Source organism: Salvelinus fontinalis, chromosome 27 (assembly GCF_029448725.1).
Source record: "Salvelinus fontinalis isolate EN_2023a chromosome 27, ASM2944872v1, whole genome shotgun sequence".
NCBI classification, from domain to species: domain Eukaryota; kingdom Metazoa; phylum Chordata; class Actinopteri; order Salmoniformes; family Salmonidae; genus Salvelinus; species Salvelinus fontinalis.
This window is the reverse complement of record NC_074691.1, coordinates 32,326,671-32,345,173: the sequence shown is the minus strand read 5'-3', so window position 1 is coordinate 32,345,173 and position 18,503 is coordinate 32,326,671. Positions and strand designations below refer to the sequence as shown.

Sequence of the window (18,503 nt, the reverse complement as noted above, 5' to 3'; positions counted from 1 at the left end):
CATGTTATAAGACTGTCATCTGATGAAGTTGTTTGTTGATTAGTTTGGTTGGTTCTTGTTTAGTTAGGTTGGCTTTGTGCATGCTACCTGTGCTGTGAAAAATGTCTGTCCTTTTTTGTATTTGGTGGTGAGCTAACATAAATATACGTGGTGTTTTCGCTGTAAAACATTTTAAAAATCGGACATGTTGGCTGGATTCACAAGATGTGTACCTTTCATATGCTGTATTGGACTTGTTAATGTGTGAAAGTTAAATATTTAAAAAATATATATTTTGAATTTCGCGCCCTGCACTTGAGCTGGTTGTTGTCATAAGTGTACCGACGTCGGGCTTGCAGCCATAAGAATTAATAGAAAATGAATAAAGTAAAAGTGAAAGTAAAAGTGAAAGTCACCCAGTAAAATTATACTTCAGTAAAACTAAAAGTATTTGGTTTTAAATATCCTTCAGTATCCAAAGTAAATGTAAATGTGTAAATCATTTCAAATTTCTAATATTAATGTCACGATCGTCGTAACAACGAAGAGAGGAGGACCAAGGCGCAGCGTGATAACAGTACATCTTCTTTTATTACCGAAGACGAACACGAAACGAACCCTGACAAACTATACAAAAACAACAAACGACCGTGAAGCTTTAAAACAAACGTGCAGACACAAGCAACTAACGTAACGACATAGACAATCACCCACAAAATACCTAATGACTATGGCTGCCTAAATATGGCTCCCAATCAGAGACAACTATAGACAGCTGTCTCTAATTGAGAACCAATCTAGGCAACCATAGACATACAATCCCCTAGACTAGACGCTGCCCCATAAACATACAAAAAACCCTAGACAATACAAAACACATACATCCCCCATGTCACACCCTGACCTAACTAAATTAATAAAGAAAACAAAGATAAACTAAGGTCAGGGCGTAACAGTACCCCCCCCCCCCCCCCCAAGGTGCGGACTCCGGCCGCAAAACCTGACACAGAAGGGGAGGGTCCGGGTGGGCCTTCTTACGGCGGCGGCTCGGGTGCGGGACGTGGCCCCCACTCCACCATAGTCAATACCCGCTTTGGTGGCGCCTCTGGAGCGAGGACCCTTACAGCAAGTCCCGGACTGAAAACTATCCTAGAGGGCGCCACTGGACGGAGGGGCTGCTCTGGACTGAGGGGCAGCTCCGGACTGTGGGGCAGCTCCGGACTGAGGGGCAGCTCCGGACTGAGGGGTAGCTCCGGACTGAATGGCAGCTCCGGACTGGAGGGCAGCTCATGACTGGAGGGCCGCTCATGACTGGAGGGCCGCTCATGACTGGAGGGCCGCTCATGACTGGAGGTCAGCTCATGACTGGAGGGCAGCTCATGACTGGAGGGCAGCTCATGACTGGAAGGCAGCTCATGACTGGAAGGCAGCTCATGACTGGCGGGCAGCTCTGGCAGCACCTGACTGGATGGCGGCTCTGGCAGCTCCTGGCTGACTGACGACTCTGGCAGGTCCTGGCTGACTGACGATTCTGGCAGGTCCTGGCTGACTGACGAATCTGGCAGGTCCTGGCTGACTGACGACTCTGGCCGGTCCTGGCTGACTGACGACTCTGGCCGGTGTGGCTGACTGACGACTCTGGCCGGTCCTGGCTGACTGACGACTCTGGCCGGTCCTGGCTGACTGACGACTCTGGCCGGTCCTGGCTGACTGGCGGCTCTGGCAGGTCCTGGCTGACTGGCGGCTCTGGCAGGTCCTGGCTGACTGGCGGCTCTGGCAGCTCCTGGCTGACTGGCGGCTCTGGCATGTCCTGACCGGCGGGCGGCACTGGCAGCTCCTGACTGGCGGGCGGCTCTGGCATGTCCTGACTGGCGGGCGGCACTGGCAGCTCCTGACTGGCGGGCGGCTCTGGTGGCTCCTGACTGACGTACGGCTAGTGGCTCAGGACAGACGGGCGGCTTTGACGGCTCCAGACAGATGGGCGGCTCAGGCGGCGCTGGGCAGACGGGCAGCGCAGGCGGCGCTGGGCAGACGGACAGCTCAGATGGCGCTTGGCAGACGGGCAGCGCAGGCGGCGCTGGGCAGACGGGTAGCTCAGACGGCGCTGGGCAGGCGGACAGCGCAGACGGCGCTGGGCAGACGGCAGACTCAGACGGCACTGGGCAGACGGGCAGTGCAGGCGGCGCTGGGCAGACGGGTAGCTCAGACGGCGCTGGGCAGACGGCAGACTCTGGCCGGCTGAGGCGCACAGTAGGCCTGGTGCCGCAACTGGTGGTACCGGGCTAAGGACACGCACCTCAAGGCTAGTGCGGGAAGCAGCAACAAGGAGCACAGGGCTCTGGAGACGCACAGGAGGCTTGGTGCGTGGTGCCGGAACTGGTGGTACCGGGCTGGAGACACGTACCACAGGGCGAGTGCGTGGTGCTGCCACAGGAGAGCTGGTGCATTGAGCTGGCGCAGGACGTGCAGGGCTAGGGAGGTGCACAGGAGGCCTGGTGCGTGGTACTGGCACAGTCTTCACCAGACGGCTAGCACGCACGCCGTGCTAGCTCCTCATACCGGCGCCTCTCTGCTTTCGCTGCCTCCAGCTCTGCCTTGGGGCGGCGATATTTTTGTGCCCAGGGTCCTCCGCCGTCTAATATTTCCTCCCAATTCCAATATTCCTGCGTTCGCTGCTGCTGCCTTGTATCACGCTGCTTGGTCCGGTAATTGGTGGGTGATTCTGTCACGATCGTCGTAACAATGAAGAGAGGAGGACCAAGGCGCAGCGTGATAACAGTACATCTTCTTTTATTACCGAAGACGAACACGAAACAAACACTGACAAACTATACAAAACCAACAAACGACCGTGAAGCTATAAAACAAAAGTGCAGACACAAGCAACTAACGTAAAGGCATAGACAATCACCCACAAATTACCTAATGACTATGGCTGCCTAAATATGGCTCCCAATCAGAGACAACGATAGACAGCTGTCTCTAATTGAGAACCAATCTAGGCAACCATAGACATACAATCCCCTAGACTAGACACTGCCCCATAAACATACAAAAAACCCTAGACAATACAAAACACATACATCCCCCATGTCACACCCCGACCTAACTAAAATAATAAAGAAAACAAAGATTACTAAGGCCAGGGCGTGACAAATAAACTTATTCAGGATCGGTGGGTCCCCTGCGGGACGGTTGAGCTAACGTAGGCTAATTCGATTAGCATGAGGTTGTAAGTAACAAGAAAATGTGTTATTTACATAGACATAGCTGATATTGTCAGAAAGATTAAATTCTTGTTAATCTAACTGCACTGTCCAATTTACAGTAGCTATTACAGTGAAAGAATACCACGCTATTGTTTGAGGAGAGTGCACAGTTTTGAACATAAAAAGTTATTAAAAAACAAATTAGGCACGTTTGGCCAGACTTGATACCAAATTTTGAACAGAATGGTTCATTGGATCAGTCTAAAACGTTGCACATACACTGCTGCCATCTAGTGGCCAAAATCTAAATTGCTGCTGGGCTGGAATAATACATTATGGCCTTTCTCTTTCATTTCAAAGATGATGGTAAAAAAAAATACAAAAAGAGAATGTTTTTTATTTTTTTGTATTATCTTTTACCAGATCTAATGTGTCATATTTTCCTACATTCCTTTCACATTTCCACAAACTTCAAAGTGTTTCCTTTCAACTGGTACCAAGAAAATGCATATTCTTGCTTCAAGTGCTGAGCTAGAGGCAGTTAGATTTGGGGATGTCATTTTAGGCGAAAATTGGAAAGAAAAGTGTCCGATCAAACCAGATGGCAACATTTTATTGTGTTTTTTATTTAGGGAAAGCCAGGGGCACACTCCAAATGTCTCTCTGTCTCTCTTCCTCTTCCTCTCTCTCTCTTCCTCTCTTTCTCTCCTCTCTCTATCCTTGGACACATTGTACTGTATAATAACAACCTAAACCTCCCTCCCTCTTCCTCTCTGTCTCTCTTCCTCTCTCTCTCTTCCTCTCTGTCTCTCTTCCTCTCTCCCTCTCCCTCTCTCTCTTCCTCTCTTTCTCTCCTCTCTCTTTCCTTGGACACATTGTACTGTATATTAACAACCTAAACCTCCCTCCCTCCCTCTTCCTCTCTCTCTCTTCCTCCCTCCCTCTTCCTCTCTCTCTCTTCCTCTCTGTCTCTCTTTCTCTCTCCCTCTTCCTCTCTCTCTCTTCCTCTCTGTCTCTCCCTCTCTCTATCCTTGGACACATTGTACTGTATAATAACAACCTAAACCTGCCTCCCTCTTCCTCTCTGTCTCTTCCTCTCTCTCTCTTCCTCTCTGTCTCTCTTCCTCTCTTCCTCTCTCTCTCTTCCTCTCTTTCTCTCCTCTCTCTATCCTTGGACACATTGTACTGTATAATAACAACCTAAACCTCCCTCCCTCCCTCTTCCTCTCCCTCTTCCTCTCTCTCTCTTCCTCTCTGTCTCTTCCTCTCTGTCTCTCTTCCTCTCTCTCTCTTCCTCTCCTTCTCTCTTTCTTTCTTTCTTTCTTTCTTTCTCTCTCCCTCTCTATTTATCTTCCTCTCTCTCTCAATCTCTCCCTCTCTCCCTCTCTCTTCCTCCCTCTCTCAATCTCTCTTCCTCCCTCCCTCCTCTCTCTCTCTCTCTCTCGCTCCCTCTCTCTCTCTCCCTCTCCCTCTCTCTCAATTCAATTCAATTCAATTCAATTCAATTGACTTTATTGACATGATGTAACGGTTTTCGTTGGTGGAAGGAGAGGAGGACCAAAATGCAGCGTGATACGTATCCATAATAACTTTTAATGAGAATGAATACAAAATACAAAAAGAACAAGAGAATCAAAATGAAAACCGAAACAGTCCCGAATGGTGAAAACACTAAAATGGAAAACAACTACCCACAACCCATAGTGGGAAAACAAGCTACCTAAGTATGATTCTCAATCAGAGAAAATGATGGACACCTGCCTCTGATTGAGAACCATACTAGGCCAAACACATAGAAATATAACGTATAGAACAAAACATAGAAAAACAACATAGAATGTCCACACCAACTCACGCCCTGACCAAACTAAAATAAGGTCAGAACGTGACACATGGCAAGTTCATTATTACTTACATTGTCAAAGTATACATATCGAAGAATACAAATCAAATATTTATATTTATATTTATTTATATTTATATATAAATAAATGGTGGGACCAACAGCAATAATAATAGTAGTAGTGGACATGGGATTACCATTAACAACAACTACAACAACAATATTAATCAGAACAACAATACATTAAAGCAACAGTAGTAGACCTGTCTCAACATGACTGAGAAGACACATGACCTGGTATGAAAGACAAAACAAAACAAGATGGGAAATATTATCAACATTACTTTGCACTTTTCACTGGCTGTCCCTCAGGTTGTGGCAGGAGGACATATATTTTGGCTGCCAAAATTGCACATTTTGGCTTTTCACCCAATAAATACTACATTTTTTCTTCATCTTTTATAGTTTTAAATTCTTTGTATTGAATTATAATTTTGGGAATAAATATTCTCTTAGGTCTGAGTATTTTTCACAGTGTAATAGGTCTCTCTCTCTCGCTCTCTCTCTCTTACTCTCTCTCTCCCTCTCTCTTTCCCCATTTCTTCCTCTGTCTTCTGCTTTCTCTCTCTCTCTCTCTTTCTTCCTCTCTCTATCATCCTCTCTCTCTCAACTCAAGTAATTCACAGGGCTTTATTGGCGTTGGAAACATATGTTTACATTACCAGAGCAAGTGAAATAATCCTAAAAAAATGGACAGGAAATAATACATCGTTTCAAAGGATCTCTCTCTCTCAGATGCAGATTGCTTTATTGGTATGAAATACAATTCGTGGATATAAATTCGTGGTACAAAAAAAATAAAAAAATAAAAAATAAATAAGTATGAATGTATGTAATTGTAAGTCGCTCTGGATAAGAGTGTCTGCTAAATGACTTAAAATGTAAATGTAAATATTGCCAAAGCAGTATATTCGTATAGCATTTCAGTAAATACAGTACAATGCAAAGAGGATAATGAGACAGTTATTTTCAATAGAAATAATAATAGTTCATATAATCATGTGTACAGGTACTGTTTTAATGCTGTTTTATTGGGGAATCTTCGGTTGATAAATACTTAAATAAGATTATAAAAAGACAACATGGATGATGGTTACACTGTGTATAACTGTCAGCTAAATATAATGTAAATACTACAGGGAATTAATGGTCATGGGATGTCCTTCAGGCTATGGGAATCATTTACATATCTGGCACTAATATTAGTGGTTTCTCCCTCACCCAGAATATGTCAATAGTAAATGCACAGAAGTTGGGAATTGATTGAGATATTTTCTCTCTCTCTCTCTCTCTCTCTCTCTCTCTCTCTCTCTCTCTCTCTCTCTCTCTCTCTCTCTCTCTCTCTCTCTCTCTCTCTCTCTCTCTCTCTCTCTCTCTCTCTCTCTCTCTCTCTCTCTCTCGCTCTCTCGCTCTCTCTCTCTCTCTCTCTCTCCCTCCCTTGATCTCTACTTCTAACATGAGTCATCTTCAGAGTGGACGGGATCACCCTATTCCCTTAGAAGTGTACACTTCTGTGAACCCTTTAATTTCAGTCAACAACTGTCGAGATATATTTCCATGTACCCCTTTCCTGCAGTCAAATGACCTAGTTGCCTCATGGGTGGAATGTTATTCATATTTTGCATAATTTCTTTTTTTAAACGCTGAAAATCCTGTGTTTCTATGTCAAATGGTTTTGTTATATTTCAGTCTTCTGTGATGTATAAAAAGTGTAATATTGGGATGCAACCTTAAAATGTAATACATTTCAACTCCATATCTGACAGGTGTTTATTTTTCTGAAGCCCATAACCATGTGTGTGAGGTGTATACTTTTGTTTCAAAGTAGATTTGTTTAATACTCGCAAGAAACACTCTGTGTGAGCCTCACTTATCCCACTGCAGTAAAAGGTCGAACCTCTCTTCAAAACAGCCACATAACACTCCCTCTCCCTCTGTCTCACTGAAAAACACACACACACACACACCGTTTCTTTTCCTCTCTTTCTCTCTACTTAGAAGTGCAGCGATGCAGCACATGTCAACACTCAGCCTCTTCTGGAAGCTAAAAGATCTCTTTCCACACACAGACACACTTCCCTCCACATCCCACCACATCCAGCTATTGAAAGAGACATAAAGTCACCTTAGAAATCTTCTGTTGTGCAGACGAGCCCCTTCCTTTCCTCCTCTCCTCCGATAGTTCTCCCTCTCCTCTCCTCTCCTGGTCTGTAATGTCAGTTCCCGCCGATGATCCTAAGCCCCTCCATTTCCTCCCCAGCTCCTTGTTTCTGGTACTGAGCAGCACAGGCAACTGACTGCGTTCCTGTAGTCTCTCTCTCTCTTCCCCTTCTCTCTCTCTCTCGCTGCTCTCAGCTCTCTGCTCTCTTTCTCTCTCTTTCTCACTCTCTTTGAGCAGGGCTGTGTGTTACACAGCTCAGCCAGTCAGCCTGCCTGGCCTGCCCCACCACCACAGGAGTCCCAGCCTCCTCCAGGGTCCTAGTGCTAGTGATGTTCTTTGAAAGAATGCCATTGTCTCTGATCGGAGCCCTCCCTGCCTCCCTCCTCTTCCCCTCTCCCCTACCTCAGAGCGTCAGCAGGTTGCCAGGACAACGTGGGCCGGCCTAGAGGGAGCAGATCAGATCATGCTGTCCAGAGGCTCCAGTAGGCTAACTGGCTGACTGGCTGACTGACTGGCTGACTGACTGACTGTCTGACTGACTGTCTGACTAGCTGACTGTCTGACTAGCTGACTGGCTGGCTCGCTGACTCACTGGCTGGCTGACTGACTAGCTGGCTGGCTGGGTAACTGACTGACTGCCTGACTGTCTGACTAGCTGACTGGCTGGCTGGCTAACTGACTGACTGACTAGCTGACTGGCTGGATGGCTGGCTGACTCGCTGGCTGGCTGACTGACTAGCTGGCTGGCTAGGTGGGTGGGTGGGTGGGTGGGTAACTGACTGACTGACTGACTGGCTGACTTCTGCCTGACTGTCTGACTAGCTGACTGGCTGGCTGACTGATTGGGAGACTGGCTGGCTGGCTAGCGGAATGTCTGACTGTATAACTAGCTGACTGGCTGGCTGACTGACTAGCTGGCTGGGTGGGTAACTGACTGACTGCCTGACTTTCTGACTAGCTGACTAGCTGGCTGGCTAACTGACTGACTGACTAGCTGACTGGCTGGCTGACTGGCTGACTGGTTGGCTGGCTGACTGGCAGACTGGCTGGCTGGCTAGCGGAATGTCTGACTGTCTAACTAGCTGACTGGCTGGCTGACTGACTAGCTGGCTGGCTGGGTAACTGACTGACTGACTGTCTGATTAGCTGACTGGCTGGCAGGCTGGCTAGCTGAATGTCTGACTGTCTAACTAGCTGACTGGTTGACTGACTGACTTGTTGGCTGTCTAGCTCACTGACTGACTGGCTGACTGACTAGCTGTCTGTCTGACTGACTGGTTGGCTGACTGACATCCTGACTGACTAGCTGTCTGTCTGACTGACTGTTTGGCTGACTGGCTGACTGATTGGTTGGCTGAGGGACTTTCTCAACATAGGAAACACATGAAATATTTAACTAAAGAAGGAAACACACATTTAGCACATATGTTATATTTTGACATGAAACTGAATCATAACAGAGATATCATAATCAAAACCAGGACTTAGCACCGACGTATATTTGGGTATCCACTTTACATTAAGCTGCTTGTGTACACAGTACTGCAACTACTGTAGCAACAAGATAGTACCAACAAAATGTACTGTAGACTATTTTTGCAACAGTAAGCTGTATGTTTACTGTGATAAACATCACAGAGGTTCATTTTGTTTATTGTCTATTATTATCTTACTTTGGCAATGTAAGCATACGTTTCTCATGCCAATAAATCCCTTAAATTGAACTTGAATAGAGAGAGAGAGAGAGAGAGAGAGAGAGAGAGAGAGAGAGAGAGAGAGAGAGAGAGAGAGAGAGAGAGAGAGAGAGAGAGAGAGAGAGAGAGAGAGAGAGAGAGAGAGAGAGAGAGAGAGAGAGAGAGAGAGAGAGAGAGAGGGAGGGAGGGGGGGGGCTCCCAGATCAGATTACAGCAGTAAACTCTGCAGACATCTATAAGATCCTGACTGTCACTAGGACTTAACACAGCCCTCTGGGTCCACACACACACACACACACACACACACACACACACACACACACACACACACACACACACACACACACACACACACACACACACACACACGTGTTATACTATCCTTGTGGATGCCAAACAATTGATTCCCATTCAAAATCCTATTTTCCTTAGCCCATAAACCTAACCCGTGTCCTTGTTTTACTAACCCTGTGAGGACTTCTGGTCCCCACAAGGATAGTAAAACCAAACACACACACACACCCTCTGCCTTCTAATCAAACAGAGAGAGGGGGGAGGAAAGGGGGGAGACAGACAGAGAGAGAGAGGAAGCAAGAAACAGACAGGTAAGAGAGAAAAGAGGGGGAGAAACTAAGGTAGAGAGAGAAAGAGACTGAGAGACAGAGAGTGAGAGAGAGAGAGAGAGTGAGAGAGAGAGAGAGAGAGAGAGAGAGAGAGAGAGAGAGAGAGAGAGAGAGAGAGAGAGAGAGAGAGAGAGAGAGAGAGAGAGAGAGAGAGAGAGAGAGAGAGAGAGGAGGAATAAGCAGAGAGGAAGAGAGAGAGAGAGAGAGAGAGAGAGAGAGAGAGAGAGAGAGAGAGAGAGAGAGAGAGAGAGAGAGAGAGAGAGAGAGAGAGAGAGAGAGAGAGAGAGAGAGAGAGAGAGAGAGGAGGAATAAGCAGAGAGGAAGAGAGAGAGAGAGAGAGAGAGAGAGAGGAGAGAGAGAGAGAGAGAGAGAGAGAGAGAGAGAGAGAGAGAGAGAGAGAGAGAGAGAGAGAGGAATAAGCAGAGAGGATTTGGGTCTTATAAACACTGCCTTAAAAAATTAACAGTAAACATTACACTTACAGTAAACATTACACTCTCTCTTTCTCACTCTATATCACTTTGGAGTTCTCCTCCCCCTCCCCTCCCTACTCCTTCTCTTCCTCCTCCTCCTCCTCCTCCTCCTTCTCTTCCTCCTCCTCCTCCTCCATCTCCTCCTCCTCCTCTTCATCACCATAGGGATCTGCATGGTGATAGAGAGGCAGAGGGAGGGAGGCTGAGCGTGTGGTGTGATAACGGCAGCTACAGTATGTCTAACTGGTGCAGTGTGCCGGATAGACAACTAAATAATATGGAGAGATAATGGAGAGATAATGGAGAGATAATGGAGAGATAATGGAGAGATAATGGAGAGATAATGTCCTCACATACTGTGCACTCTATGTGCTCTATTTTAACAAACGTAATGTAAATCTAAGTGCTATAGGTTCAGCGGTGTGTCAGAAATATTTTAGCTATTTTCCCTGTCGCAATTATCGGCGCACTTGCTGGCGATGCTGCGAAAGGGTTTTGATGAATAAACAAGTTGTGGATGTGTGGAGGCTTCGCCCCTCGCTGGCCAATCAGAACGTGCTCCATGGCGAAACATATGGATGCTTCAAGTTGTGTATTCACGGTCTTTTATGTGTTGCCTTGGAAACAACTCCAATTCCAATGTTAGTCCCTTATAGTTTGTTAAATGGCGTACAGAAACAAAATAAGTACACATTGTTCTAAGTCAATGCCTGGGTTCAACAGCATTCACACTAATATTTTAACTAGACAAGTCAGTTAAGAAGAAGTGATGATTTACAATGACAGCCTATACCAGCCAAACAACACTGTGCCAATGGGACTCCCAATCCCAGCTAGTTGTGATACAGCCTAAGATTTGAACCAGGGTGTCTGTAGCGACTCCTCTAGGACCAAGATGCAGTGCATTAGACTCCTGCACCAATGGGGAGCCAGTGATATTAAAGCTGGTGATATAGAGACGAGGCCTACTGTAAATTGCATTATGGCTGGGCATGGACATGCCAAACACCGTCAATTAGCAAGATTATATTAATTATTGATGAGGCATAAAAAGATTAAAAATAATTCAATTCTGAACAAAATGAAAAAATAACTTGCTTTAAATAGTCTACGTCACACTTACAGGCACCATAATTTATCCCGTGGGCATATAACATTAAAACAATCCAGACTGTGGAGGGTTTTACAGCAAAATCCAACATTTTCACAGTAGCTGGACAAAGATCCAATACAAAGAGAATACAAAGAGAAAGGGCGAATGTCCACTCAGCGTTATCCTGCTCTATGTTTCATATTGGAACCATCAGTAATGATGTCATAAAATCGCCAAGCAAAAAAGACACACATTGGTGTTGAACCAGTCTTCATTATAGTAGGCCTAATGGAGGTTCCTGGGTTGAGAACATAGGAAACAGAAAACAACATTATAGTAGGCCTAATGGAGGGCTTGGGTTTCTGACATAGGAAACAGAAGACAACATTATAGTAGGCCTAAGGGAGGGCTTGGGTTTCTGACATAGGAAACAGAAAACAACATTATAGTAGGCCTAAGGGAGGGCTTGGGTTTCTGACATAGGAAACAGAAAACAACATTATAGTAGGCCTAAAGGAGGGCTTGGGTTCAGAACATAGGAAACAGAAAACAACATTATAGTAGGCCTAATGGAGGGCTTGGGTTGAAAACATAGGAAACAGAAAACAACATTATAGTAGGCCTAAGGGAGGGCTTGGGTTGAAAACATAGGAAACAGAAAACAACATTATAGTAGGCCTAAGGGAGGGCTTGGGTTTCTGACATAGGAAACAGAAGACAACATTATAGTAGGCCTAAGGGAGGGCTTGGGTTTCTGACATAGGAAACAGAAAACAACATTATAGTAGGCCTAAAGGAGGGCTTGGGTTCAGAACATAGGAAACAGAAGACAACATTATAGTAGGCCTAAGGGAGGGCTTGGGTTTCTGACATAGGAAACAGAAAACAACATTATAGTAGGCCTAAGGGAGGGCTTGGGTTCAGAACATAGGAAACAGAAAACAACATTATAGTAGGCCTAAGGGAGGGCTTGGGTTTCTGACATAGGAAACAGAAAACAACATTATAGTAGGCCTAATGGAGGGCTTGGGTTTCTGACATAGGAAACAGAAAACAACATTATAGTAGGCCTAAGGGAGGGCTTGGGTTTCTGACATAGGAAACAGAAGACAACATTATAGTAGGCCTAAGGGAGGGCTTGGGATTCTGACATAGGAAACAGAAAACAACATTATAGTAGGCCTAAGGGAGGGCTTGGGTTCAGAACATAGGAAACAGAAAACAACATTATAGTAGGCCTAAGGGAGCGCTTGGGTTTCTGACATAGGAAACAGAAGACAACATTATAGTAGGCCTAGGGGAGGGCTTGGGTTGAGAACATAGGAAACAGAAAACAACATTATAGTAGGCCTAAGGGAGGGCTTGGGTTTCTGACATAGGAAACAGAAAACAACATTATAGTAGGCCTAATGGAGGGCTTGGGTTTCTGACATAGGAAACAGAAAACAACATTATAGTAGGCCTAATGGAGGGCTTGGGTTTCTGACATAGGAAACAGAAAACAACATTATAGTAGGCCTAAGGGAGGGCTTGAGTTTCTGACATAGGAAACAGAAAACAAGCCATTGTTACAGGTTACAGATAACTTCTGAATACGAGGTTCAACGGTTTTCACCGAGGTTCTCATCTCTCGTTTCATGATGGGTGTGGACACACAGCCTACATCATGGAGAGGGTTTTACACATGTCCAAAATGGGACCTGCTAAAATAACGTGGGCTTGCCTACACTATATATTAAGAAGGGAATGTTAACTCACTGTTTTACTCCTCTCAAACTTTATATTTTGCTTAATCAATATTTAAGCTTTGGTGATTTAAGATTTATTTTCAAGCGGTCTCAGGAACCAAACCCTTTATCAACAGACTACTTAGCGATTGCATTGGGCAGGACAAAAGAAACATACATTGAGAGCATGGGAGGCTATGCTTGGTTTTTAACCAAATAAAACTAAATGGGACAAAGAATTACATTTCATGTTTCTCAATACGAAGTAAATAGGCACCAAAATCCCATTAGGCTTCTCTTGTTCCACGCCCATATGGTCAATGTGCTTCGCCACTGGACGGTTTTTCCTGCCATAACCAACTGAGTTACACGCTAAAACCAGCTTTAGGTTGGTCTTAAATATCCCAGTCAGCACTGCCTGAAATTAGCAATTTGGATCATGTTTGTAAGGAGACCGCTCAAGTATTTACATCCCTCCCAACCGAGTGAACGCGAGCTGATATAAGACAGGTTAATTGACGCACCTGACGAAATTGCAAATGAATGTGTGTTTGTCTCTCGTGCCACTTTAACAGCAGAGAAAATAGAGGCCTAGAGTATGTGTTATTTCTTAAGATGACACACACACACACACACACACACACACACACACACACACACACACACACACACACACACACACACACACACACACACACACACACACACAGACAGACACACACAAACACGTATGAGCACACAAACACAGACAGGTCTGGGAGGTAGCCATCCATGATCCCTCAAACCTTAAATGGAGCTGCCACTCCATCCAGCCTACCCATGAGCCTCGGCCAGAGGGGGCAGGCCAGCAATCAAGCATTTGACAGGAAACAGACGGCAGGCTAAGATGTCAACCAAACAACCAGCCATTTACTCATTCTTCCACTCTGTTGTTTTCACACACACACACACACACACACACACACACACACACACACACACACACACACACACACACACACACACACACACACACACACACACACACACACACACACACACACACACACACACACACACACACACACACACACACACACACACACACACACACACACACGTCTGGAGCACTACTATTGAACTTGTAGTGGTCTCTAATTACAGCTTGACAGTAGGATGGATGAGTGGTGTCCGTGTTTAAATCACCTTCTATCTCATAAGCTGCTGGTGACATACACAACATTGCTGGGAAATTGTCTATTTCTCCCTGACCTGTCTCTCTCTCTCTCCCCCTCTCTGTCTCCTCTCTCTCTCCCCCACCTCACCCTCTCTGTCTCCTCTCCCCTCCCCCCCACCTCTCTCTCTCTGGTATCTCTCTCTCTCTCGCTCTGGTCACCCTTCTCGCACACTTCTCTCACTCTCTCCCCACCTCTCTCTCTCTCCCCACCCCCTCTCTCTTCCCCCAACCTCTCTCTCTCTCTCTGGTCACCCCTCACAAACCCCTCTCTCTCGCTCTCTTACCCTCCAAATCCAGAGTAAACTGCTGGGTACTGATCAATAGTAATAGAGGGCTGCGGTAGCTGTTTATTTTGGAAAGTGTGTGATGCACAGCGGGTGACAAAGTGCACTTCTCACACACACACACACACACACACACACTGCTATAAATATGTGGGCCAGGGCTGTGGCCACACACATGCACATGGACACACACACAAACACACTCCATCTCTGTTTTATGCCTGACTGTGTGAGTGGCCAGGGTCAGACAGAGAAACACAACAGGGTCTCTGGTCCACTGAGCAGGACTCACAGACCTCCAGGCAGGTGAAGAGATGAAGGATTAGATCAGGGTATTTGGGCCAGCAGCATACCACCCTGCATCCCACTGCTGTCGTGCCTCTGAAGCTAACAGGGTTAGTCCTGGTCAGTCCCTGGATGGGACACCAGATGCTGCTGGAAGTGGTGTTGGAGGTCCAGTAGGAGGCACTCTTTTCTCTGGTCTAAAATAACATCCCAATGCCCCAGGGCAGTGATTGGGGACATTGCCCTGTGTAGGGTGCTGTCTTTTGGATTGACACCCACTCTCTGTGGTCACTAAAGATCCTATGACACTTATCGTAGGAGTAGGGGTGTTAACCCCAGTGCCCTGGTTAAATTCCCCATCTGGGAATTACCATACCATCATGTTCACCTAATCATCCCCAGCTTTCAAAGCTTTCATCCCCCCTCCTCTCCCCGGTACCTGTTCCCCAGGTTGTTGCTGTAAATGAGAATGTGTTCTCAGCCAACTTACCTGGTTAAATAAAACAAACAACAAAAATAGGTCAAGGAGAGTATGTGATGTTCATTATGTCTAGTGAATAATACCTGAATGAGTTGGGTGTGCTTGATCTAAGAGACAATATCAAGATCAATATCAAGATCTAAGAGACAATATCACAAACATTTAATTAGTTTAAATACATGCTGTGCAACGGCACAATGATTAGAAAGGAGGATAATGGAGGATCACGTTCAGAGTAAGAATTGAATCCCATCATTTGGATGTCGCCAGTAAACAGGATATATAGACTATGATTTAATCTTTGTCATTCAACAAAACATAATTATTTTTCTGTTTTTCTTTCTCTCTCTTCCCATCTCTTCTTCTCCTCTTTCTCTTTCTCCCTCTCGCTCTCTCTCTCTCACTCTCTCTCTTCCCATCTCGTCTTCTCCTCTCTCTCTTTCTCCCTCTCGCTCTCTCTCTCTCTCTCTCTCTCCCCATCTCTCACTGGGTGGGATGAGTCATTGTGGACAGAGGAAGGGAGGAGAGGGATGGAAGGGAGAGGAGGAGAGGAGAGAGAAAGAGGTAGTGGCTGTGTTTTATTCCTCCCATCCTGAGCACCGCGTCACAGACAGAGAACAGAGCAGGGCACAGTCCGGGCCCACATCCAGTCTGACATAACTTAATGTAGCATTGTTATTATACACCAGTCTGGACATAATGTAGCATTGTTATTATACACTAGCTTTTACTCTAGCCCAGTTTACATTTTAGCATAGTCGGGCAGTTACAGCACAAAGAAACCAATCGATTCCTTGTGGTAGAAAAATGTGTATTATAAATCATCTTAGATATTAAGTCCCCTATTTGGGATACTTTGAGTGGTTCTGAACCGGTTCCGACTGACATTTTGGTGTACAAAGCTCTCTGTGAACGTCGCAGGGTCCCATGTCTTATAGTGCTAGAAAGTCCCATCTGTCTATGAGACACTCTCTCAGCGGTATCAGGTTTCAGACCCCACATTTGCATAGGGAGTGACGTGTCACATTTTCTGACCTACGCAGACAAATAATCGATTTTCTCTTCCTCTGAGCGACTGTGCCCAGCCTGGGAGACGGCATATGAAAGTTGACGGTCTAGTGAAGGGTTATTCAACTATGACTCTAAGAGGACTGGAGCCTGCTGGTTTTCTGTTCTACCTGCTAATGCATTTTGGGGTGGCAGGTAGCCTAGTGGTTAGAGTGTTGGGCCAGTAACCGAAAGGTTGCTGGCTCGAATCCCTGAGCTGACAAGGTAAAAATCTGTCTTTCTGCCCCTGAACAAGGCAGTTAACCCACTGTTCCCCGGTAGGCTGTCATTGTAAATAAGAATGTGTTCTTAACTGACTTGCCTAGTTATATAAAGGTCTAAATGAGTCCTTGATTAGAAGGGAACACTGAAAAAACACAGTGGAAATGGCTTTGAGGTCTTGAGCTGAGTCTAGTGGAACCCAACTGTTGTGCTTTCATCTCGCTGTGATATTCTCAGACAGATTTAAACCACTCAACATGGAAAAAAATGCACAAAAAAAATCTGAGAATTGAAACAAGACCACTTTCTCTGGGTCAGAAACGGACAAAATCACTTTGTGCTTAAAGCTGAATTTGTAACGAGTCTGCAAACATTGAATGGAGTTTCTGCGCCGCTCAGAGGACGTTCAGGAGAAAATTCTCTGTCAACAGTTATATGAAATGGTGCCAATATTGTACGGTGACTAAGTATGTTCATATTTATTTTACAGTTCTAAGAAATGTGATATCTGCTATTAAGTCGTTTATAGTTTGATTGTTACTACACTGAGACAGTAGTCCAGTAATATCAAGCGCTATTGGTCCACTTTTGTTGAATAGGAACAAAAATAATAATACTATGTACTTGAGCTTGTGTCCTCAAGTGAGTAGACCTCAGCAATTTATATAAATGTCTTTACCAGAAAGGTGAGTTTCAGATCTTTCTAAAACTATGCAACATTACCAGTTATTGTTCATGGCCATCTCATGGAAAATGATTACGTTTGGGTCTATTTAGGTGGAAATCATAATGTTGTCCTATCATTCAAACCACAATATGATTAAATGATAATGCCCTTGAAGCCAGTGTTTGAATATATTGGCACGGCTGTTGTTAGGCCCGAGACAAAGTGGTGCCAATATAGCCTCCAAACACCGGCTTCGGGGGCATTAATGGGTTACCAAGATATTCAAATATTGATTGACATATTTTCAGTAAAAACGTTTTTTTAAATAAATGTACTCATACAATTGAATCCTTCCACAAGATACTGTCCCAAAACAAATCTAGGTTTGCTACCCAAGCCGGCTGGTCGTTCGTTTTATTGGTTCGGTTGCCAGAGGCGTGACCCAGACGTTCTGTATCTATGGACGCGACCCAGTCATTCAGTCTTTTTTGTTCTGTGTCTATGGACGCGACCCAGTCGTTCATTCTAAATGTTCCATTGCCATACTGGCTAGCAAAGCTCTTATCCCTTGCTTGCTAGCTAGCCAACTACGGCTAACTTACAGTCACGTCAAACAGTGCAGACAGAATAACAACAGTAGCTGCATTTGTTTAAGCTGTTTTCTAGTGACATTTATTTGGATATGTCCATAACAACGAGCTAATGAGGCACGGTTTTGCCTGGCATGGAAAATGTGCTCTCTCGTTAGGACACTGTTGTTCAGAGGAGCAAGCCAACAACACAGCTAACACAATAACATCAACTGAATTGCAAACTTTTGTCAATTGACTAGTTTGACCTTTTGTCAATTGACATTTCTTTGTTTATATCCATACAAATGATGCCGGTTTATACAAATCTCCGCTGTTGAAAACTAAATGTTAGTCTAAAAGAAATGGGAGATAATGTATAGATGCTTTTTATAGTGGAGATCAAGTTTATAACTTCCCTGCCTGGGCTGATGAGACAGAGGGTTGTGTAGTCAGATGGAACAAAGTAAATAGGCATTTAAACTTCATAGATTTAGCCTGTTGTTACTTGTGGAATAGACACCAGCTGGAATGCACTTTTACCCAATCAATATTCAGGATATGACCCACCTGTTATATGAAATTGGATACACATTATGCTGGCATGCACACTAACCTGGGTGACTGACAACACAAATTATTTTGTAGATGGTTCCTTTATACAGCTAGCTGGCCATTTCCTGTGACAGTCGCTTGTTCTAGGAAAAAAATCAGACACAACAACGAACATACACTGAACAAAAATATAAATGCAACATGCAAGATTATCAATCATTTTACTGAGTTACAGTTCATATAAGGAAATCAGTCAATTGAAATTAATTCATTAGAATTTATTCATTTATTAATTCATGGATTTCACATGACTGG

The 18,503-nt window shown here is 44.9% G+C and overlaps 1 protein-coding gene across 2 annotated transcripts in view; it reads right to left on the bottom strand.

The window, feature by feature from the left end:
- Nucleotides 1–7,502, bottom strand: part of LOC129825471 (forkhead box protein N3-like) — a 118,799-nt gene extending 111,297 nt beyond the window's left edge. For both annotated transcript variants that reach the window (XR_008754862.1, XM_055885591.1), the window contains exon 1: nt 7,217–7,502. The gene's annotated coding sequence lies outside the window, so the exon portion shown is untranslated. The remainder of the gene's footprint in view (nt 1–7,216) is intronic.
- Between the last annotated feature and the right edge of the window lie 11,001 nt (nt 7,503–18,503).